The sequence below is a fragment of the Salvelinus sp. IW2-2015 genome, unplaced genomic scaffold (assembly GCF_002910315.2).
Source record: "Salvelinus sp. IW2-2015 unplaced genomic scaffold, ASM291031v2 Un_scaffold1382, whole genome shotgun sequence".
NCBI classification, from domain to species: Eukaryota; Metazoa; Chordata; class Actinopteri; order Salmoniformes; family Salmonidae; genus Salvelinus; species Salvelinus sp. IW2-2015.
Window position 1 is genome coordinate 229,610 of NW_019942872.1, and position 7,749 is coordinate 237,358.

At 43.7% G+C, this 7,749-nt stretch overlaps 1 pseudogene; it reads right to left on the reverse strand.

Moving 5' to 3' along the window:
* Positions 1 to 6,660: 6,660 nt before the first annotated feature.
* LOC139024343 (protein S100-A1-like) lies at positions 6,661 to 7,515 on the reverse strand (annotated as a pseudogene).
* Between the last annotated feature and the right edge of the window lie 234 nt (positions 7,516 to 7,749).

A 7,749-nucleotide genomic window follows, 5' to 3' on the forward strand; every position in this document is an offset into this window, starting at 1 on the left:
CTGTTTCGGTTTCGTTCGTTCTCTTTGTTGTTTTTGTTATTCAGTGTTCAGTTTTATGAATAAATCATGAACACTTACCACGCTGCGCTTTGGTCCACTTCTTCATGCAACGATGTCCGTTACAGTACCACTCCCATAACTCCCTGCCTTTATACCTAAAAATCTGTATCTAGATTACTGTGTGAGGGGCTGGTTCTCCTTAAAATTAGTTCTGAATGTGTGTGTCTGTGACTCAGTCAGGAAGCTTAATGTGCATGTATACTAGTTCCAGTCAAGCTCTGCAAATGGAGTTCCTCCTGACTCACTGCATAAACCTGGGAGTGTTATGGTAGTGAGTGGGTCCACTCTTCCTCCACAGTGAATGAATTCCACATTTCTGAGGTTGGGATTGTGACTCACTGACATGGCCATGAGCAGATGAGTCAGACAGGAGCCTGACTGAACATAATGATAAACATCTCGGGACCAGGGCCTTCTCCATAGCAACCAATGCAGTCTTGGTGGTTGTGTGTGTGTGAGGGTGTGTGGTCTATGGTTTAATATTGATCTGACACTTTTTTTCAATTTTCGCCTAAAATGTCACACCCAAATCTAACTGCCTGTAYCTCAGGACCTGAAGCAAGGATATGCATATTCTTGATACCATTTGAAAGGAAACACTTTGAAATTTGTGGAAATGTGAAGTTAATGTAGGAGAATATAACACATTAGATCTGGAAAAAGATAATACAAAGAAAAAAACATGTTTTTTCCCCCATATTTTTTTTCATGATCTTTCAAATGCAAGAGAAAGGCCAAAATGTAATATTCCAGGTCTGGCACAATTTAAACTTTGGCCACTAGATGGAAGCAGTGTATGTGCAACGCTTAGACTGATTCAATGAACCATTGCACACTGCCCAAATGTGCCTAATTGGTTTATTAATACATTTAAGTTCAAAACTGTTTTCATGTTGGTATAAAGGGTCGGGAGACAGGSYCAGGAATGCYTAATAGGGTTTTTTATTGACRCAAATTACAGTGTGCCATGTAAAGGCACGGGAACGAAGACCAAACAAACACGTATACAAAYCACAGGGTTGAAACCCAAACAAAAAGAGCGAAGAGTACCTCGAATAAATAACACGGGATGAGACCCGAAAACACAAGCGCACAATGATACWCCACGGGACGAGACCCGTAATCATCTGCSCAATACAAGCTGCACYAAAGKSAAAACAACCCAGCACAGGTACTCACACAACCAACGGACATTGGAACAATAATCGACAGCCCAATGGAAACCAAAGGGCACATTTAAACAATTACAATCAGTGGGAATGGGGACCAGGTGTGCGCAATGACACAGTTCCAGAGGGATCCGTGACAACTGTGCACTCGCCTCAAACAATAGCATGGTATTATTTCACTGTAATAGCTACTGTAAATTGGACAGTGCAGTTAGATTAACAAGACTGTAAGTTTTCTGCCCATAAAAACATTTCTATGTCCTGGGAAATGTTCTTGTTACTTACAACCTCATGCTAATCACATTAGCTTATGAGAGCTCAACCACCCCGCGGGTGGGGGACCGTTCCTGTAGAGGTATCAAGTATACATGCGTTATGTGTACTTGCTTGAGTTTCTGCATTTGRCTGTATGTGTATATGTTTGAGTTTTGTGTTTGGCCTGGTCCTTGCTCGGCTTATCCATTTGTTAGAAGCGCCACGTTGTTGTTGAGCTGAATGACCACATTCCTCTCTTTCTGTCTGGTCATTGGAATTCGTCCTTAATTCAACCTTAATTCAACATGTCTTCACGTTAGCATTAGCTTTCAGTACAATAGGATCACATGGAAGGATCAGAATTTCAACTATGTTAAGTATCTATAAGATAACCATTGAATATCCCCTTGGCCTTAGGATGTATGCAATATCTCATCATGGTGACACAAATATATTATCATTGTCTGTGAAGATGATTGTGTTCTCATATGATGCGTTGGTAATATATATGCATGTGGATGTGTGCCTGCTGTTTATTTAACTATTGCTCCTATATGTGAACACTGGGTAATAAAGGCCTGGGTGGGGTGTGTGTGTGTGTGTGTGTGTGTGTGTGTGTGTGTGTGTGTGTGTGTGTGTGTGTGTGTGTGTGTGTGTGTGTGTGGTGTGCGTGCTCCCCTGGTGAACTCCTCTCAGTTTTTTTTCTCTTTTCTACTGGCCTTTGACCCCGGTTTCACATACACAAACAACCATACCCACCGTCTGCTTACTTAACCTCCCCTGTGGTGCGCTTTGAAAAAATATAATTTTCTCTCCTTCAAAGATAATTGCTTAATTGAGAGAGTTGGGGAGTGTGCTGATAACAGTATGGCTTCCTACACTGTCCTGTCCCCATACTGGGCTCGAACTAGTGGTTCAGAACTAGGTGTCCTTACAGCTTACAGACGGGTAGGCAATTAAAGTGTCACAGTTGGAAACGTAGGACACTAAAGAGGCCTTTCTACATGACCTCTGAAAAACACCAAAAGAAGATGCCCAGAAGTCCTGCCTCATGTCTGCTGTGAACGTGCCTTAAGAGAGTGCTGCTGCAAGGAGCATGAGGACTGCAGATGTGACCAGGGTTAAATTGCAATGTCCGTACTGTGAGACGCCTAAGACAGCACTACAGGAGTAGCAGGACACGACAGCTGATACGTCCTCAGCTAGTGGCAGACCTGTGTAACAACACCTGCACTGGATCGTGGTACATCTCGAACCACACTTGCGGGACAGGTACATGGATGCAACAACAACTGCCGAGTTACACCAGAATGCACAATCCCTCCATTCAGGTGTTCAGCATGTCCGCATAGGCTGAGAGAGGCTGGACTGAGGGCTTGTTAGACCGGTTGTAAGGCAGTCCTACACAGACATCACGGGGCAATAACCGTCGCTATGGGCACAAACCCACAGTCGCTGGACTCAGACAAGGACTGGCAAAAAGTGTTCTTCACTGACGAGTCGCACGGTTTTGTCTCGGCAGGGGTGCATGGTCGGATTCGCGCTTATCGTCGAGGAATGAGCGTTACACCGAGGCTTGTACTCGGAGCGGGACGATTTTGGAGGTGGAGGGTCACATATGATCTGGGCGGTGTGCCACAGCATCATCGGACTGAGCTGTTTTGTCATTGCAGGCAATCTCCACGCTGTGCGTTACAGGAAGACATCTCCTCCGTCATGTGGCACTTCCTGCGAGGCTCATCCTGACATAGCCATCCAGCATGACAATGCCACAGCCATACTGTTCGTTCTGTGCGTGAGTTTCCTGCAAGTACAGATGTCAGTGTTCTTCCATGGCAGCATAGAGCCTGGATCTCAATCCTTGAGCACGTCTGGGACCTGTTTGGAATCGGAGGGTGAGGGCTAGGGCCATTACCCCCAGAAATGTCCGGGAACTTGCAGGTGCCTTGGTGGAAGAGTGGGGTAACATCTCACAGCAAGAACTGGCAAATCTGATGGAGTCCATGAGGAGGAGATGCACTGCAGTACTTAATGCAGCTGGTGGCCACACCAGATACTGACTGTTACTTTTGATTTTGACCCCCCCTTTTGTTCAGGGACACATTATTTCATTTCTGTTAGTTACATGTCTGTGGAACTTGTTCAGTTTATGTCTCAGTTGTTGAATCTTGTTATGTTCATACAAATATTTACACATGTTAAGTTTGCTGAAAATACACGCAGTTGACAGTGTGAGGACGTTTCTTTTTTTGCTGTGTTTATGTGAAGGTTGACACAATAAGTAGATCTGGGTTMTATTCATTAGGGCAGCAATGTATCAAAAGGTTTTGCAACAGAAAACAGAAACTAGGGTTAGTCATTGGACACCAGTTTTGGTAGCACCTCCATGTTTCTTTCGTTTGGTGCCTAATGAATATGACCATGAGATGCCATAGCATAGCATGACTTGTTGACCATTTTTTGTCAAGCTCAGAGTTCAACAGTAGAATATTTGTACTCTCCTGATATCTAGTGGTCAACGATGGAACTGTGGACTAATCACAGTGATTCCAGAATGCAGAAGACAAGAGGAACTTGGTCCAGAGCAAGCCAAACCTTGTACTTGTTTTTAAATAATTAAATGGACATACTTTGAGACAGGCATTGTAAATGGAACTACATTTGTTATTTTTAGGGATTTTATCTAAATATTTGGAATTGAAATTCTCTGACCATTCTTCTTCTGAGAATGACTCTCAAGCCAACGATCAATGACTTCCACCCCAGAGAGCAGAACTGGTTGGAAATATSTATTTTTTCAACCAGTTTTGCTCCCTGGGAATGTATTTCATGTTGTCCCTACTGGAGGGCAGCTCCCGCTCAGCCCATTCAAAGCTCTTCTCTGTCCTGGCGCACCAATGGTGGAACAAGCTTCCCTCTGACAGCAGAGTCCCTGCCCATCTTCCGAAAACATCTGAAACTCTACCCCTTCAAAGAGTATCTTAAATAATCCTACAGCACCCCTCCCTCTCGCAAAAAAAAGAACACTCTTGCCTTTCGTGAACTAACACTCGCACTTGACTTTTTCCCTGCTAGCACTTGCTACTTTATGGAGGAAAAATTTACTTAKTATGACTTAGATATGTGCTTGTCCCAACTAGCTATCTTAAAGGTCAGTTTTTCCCCCAATCTCAGTATCAATTAAAATGGTCAAAAAGGAACAAAAATAGRTTCTAGTCATAGAGCAATTTCTCAAGCAAGAATTTTCACAATTTCACAGTATTATTCCAACCTCATAATGTAGAAATATAAATGAAACACAGCAAAATCTAATTTTTGACTGCAGTGGGCCTTTAAGATGAATGCACTAAATAGAATGTAAACATTAAGAATATGTAAATGTCTGTGGATTTTTGTTGTCTCATTTAACACAGTGCACTATAGAGCAGTACAGTATTCTGTAAAATGCACATAGCACAAAGTGAGTAGAAATGATGTAATGAGATGATAGAGGGAAGTTTCCAAAACCTTTCTATGTGTCATTACCTAACATCTCCCCTGTTGACCTTGTAGCCAAAAACATTGGTTGGCCACAGAGTAGGCCCTGCCCAAGTACACTTAAAGAAAGAGAAGCCAGAGGAGAGAGAGAGAAGAGATGAGAGAGAGAGAGAGGAGAGAAGAGAGAGAGAGGAGAGGAGAGAGACGAGAGAGAGAGACGAGAGAGAGAAGAGAGAGAGAGAGAGAGAGCAGAGAGAGAGAGAGAGAGGAGAGAGAGAGAGGAGAGAGGGAGAGAAGAGAGAGAGAGAGAGAGAGAGAGAGAGAGAATGAGAGAGAGAGAGAGATAGAGAAGAGAGAGGAAAGAGAGGAGAGAGAGAGAGAGAGTAGAGAGAGAGAGAGAGAGAAGAGAGAAGAGAGAGAGAGAGGAGGAGAGAGAGACGAAGAGAGAGAGAGAGAGAGAGGAAGGAGAGAGAGAGAGAGAGAGAGAGAGAGAGGAGAAGAGAGAGAAGAGAGACGAGAGAAGAGAGAGAGAGAGAGAGAGAGAGAGAGAGAGAGAGAAGAAGGAGGAGGGAGAGGACTGGAGAGAGACGATAGGAGAGGAGAGAGAAGAGGAGAGAGAGAGAGGAGAGAGAGAGAGAGAACAGGCTTACCCAGTCCCTGCTTTGTTACCAACTGCACTAGACCATTGACACACAATGAAGAAGGCCTGTGGGGAAAATATGATATGACAATACAGTATGTGTTCCTATTTATTCAACCACCCTATAGTATTTTTTGATGGCCCTGTTATATACTGTGTTTCGCCAGTCCAAAATGTTACACCATTTTGATCCATAAAGATAAGATGTAGATGGATGTCTGACACAAGATCATGAGGACCGAGGGTGTGTACTGTACTGTAGAACATTCTGAGCATTCCTCTCGGTGGTGCTAAGTGAATCTTTATCAGCCTCACAAGATAGTGCCCTGGCCTCTATGACAAATCCAGGTATGCTTATATGTTTTGTATAAGACTGAAACCACAGGTAAGCTGTGAAAATGACATGGTATGTGCTTGTTGACATTCTTCTGAGGGCAGCTATCTCAGAATAGGAATCATCTCAACATGCTTATTTTCCTTCTTACTTTTTCTCCTTTAATAAAGGACTAATTAGGCCTGGGATACCAGGTAGGTGCATTTAATTATCAGGTATGACATTAATCCAGCAGGCTGCAGACCTCGTAGGGTAAGATTTGAATACCCCTGGTATATGGGGTCTTCAAGACTGCCATGCATTTCTCTTGTGAGCATGTAGACAAAGTTATCAACACACGTATACAATACTTTTACTTCGATAGAATCCAATAGATTGTATTATAACACATATAAAACATATAAAAACGTTTTAAAGTCTCTCTCTCTCTCCCCGTCTCTCACACACCCACATGCACGCACGCATACACACACAAGTCTAAACAAGTAGCGTGAAAGTACTTACACAAAGGACTCACGCTGCTTGCCTAGCGCCGCGCGCACACACACACACACACACACACACACACACACACACACACACCACCACACACACACACACACACACACCACACACACACACAACCACACACACACACCACACACACACACACACACACACACACACACACACACACAACACACAACACACACACACACACACACACAAAGTAATGACAACACCTCCTTGGTCTTTGTGTTTTAATGGACAGTGTGGACAATTACAAAAGTGAAAATTAGAACCCTTCTCTACTCTGCGTCCCTTCTCCTCTCCTCTTTTCATCCCTCACTTCCCCATCTTTCTTCTTGTGCATCTGGTAGCACTGTTTCACAGGCGATGGACAGGCCCACAACCAGAGAAACAAACTCCTCAAAGTTCACCTCTCCATCACATTAGAGTCAGATCCTTCATGATCTTGTCTACTGTGGCTGGGTCCTTCTGAGACTGAAAGGAAGACAGGGACGTTTTAATAATACTGAATGTTAACACTGTAATTTCACCGACATTAATATGGGACAACAGTGAAAGTCGTTACTCTTTATTGGGCAGGTACAGTACATGACAAGAGCGCAAGTTGTTTTGCGACCACTTAAAATCAGGGAAACTCTGGGCCCTAGTCAAACCTTATGACTGAGTTTTTCCCTGTTACCTCACGTGATCAGGAAAAACTCCTGTTCCTAATCATAAAGTGTGCATGTTTTCTGTATCAAACTAACACGGAGTGCTACTACAGCTAGTAGTAGATAGTAATAGATAATATACTGTACATCCAAATGGCACCCTATTGCCTATATAGTGCATACTTTTGATCAGGGCCCATAGGGTAGTGCACTCTATAGGGAATAGGGTACATTGGGACGCAAGCTTATAGAGATAGTATTAGAGATGGCCACCTTGAGGAAGCCAGAGAAAGCTCGTTCTCCATCAGGTCCTTGAGCTCACGCGGCTCAAAGTGTTTGCTACTGCCCTCCTTAGCAGCGTACCTGTGGAACACGGTGATCAGGACTCCATGGCACGTTCCAGTTCTGACGGCATGGCTGCAGGTCTGTGTGAGGTCACACAGAGAGAGGAGACGGAAGAGTAGAGACAGAGAGCACGGAGAGAGAGAGAGAGAGAGAGAGAGAGAGAGAGAGAGAGAGAGAGAGAGAGAGAGAGAGAGAGAGAGAGAGAGAGAGATTACATTTGAATGACAGCAAATTCAGAGTAAGAGATAGATGTTGGCTAAAGGAACTATATTTCATGAGTGAATTTCATAATCTCTSTGTGTGTGTGTA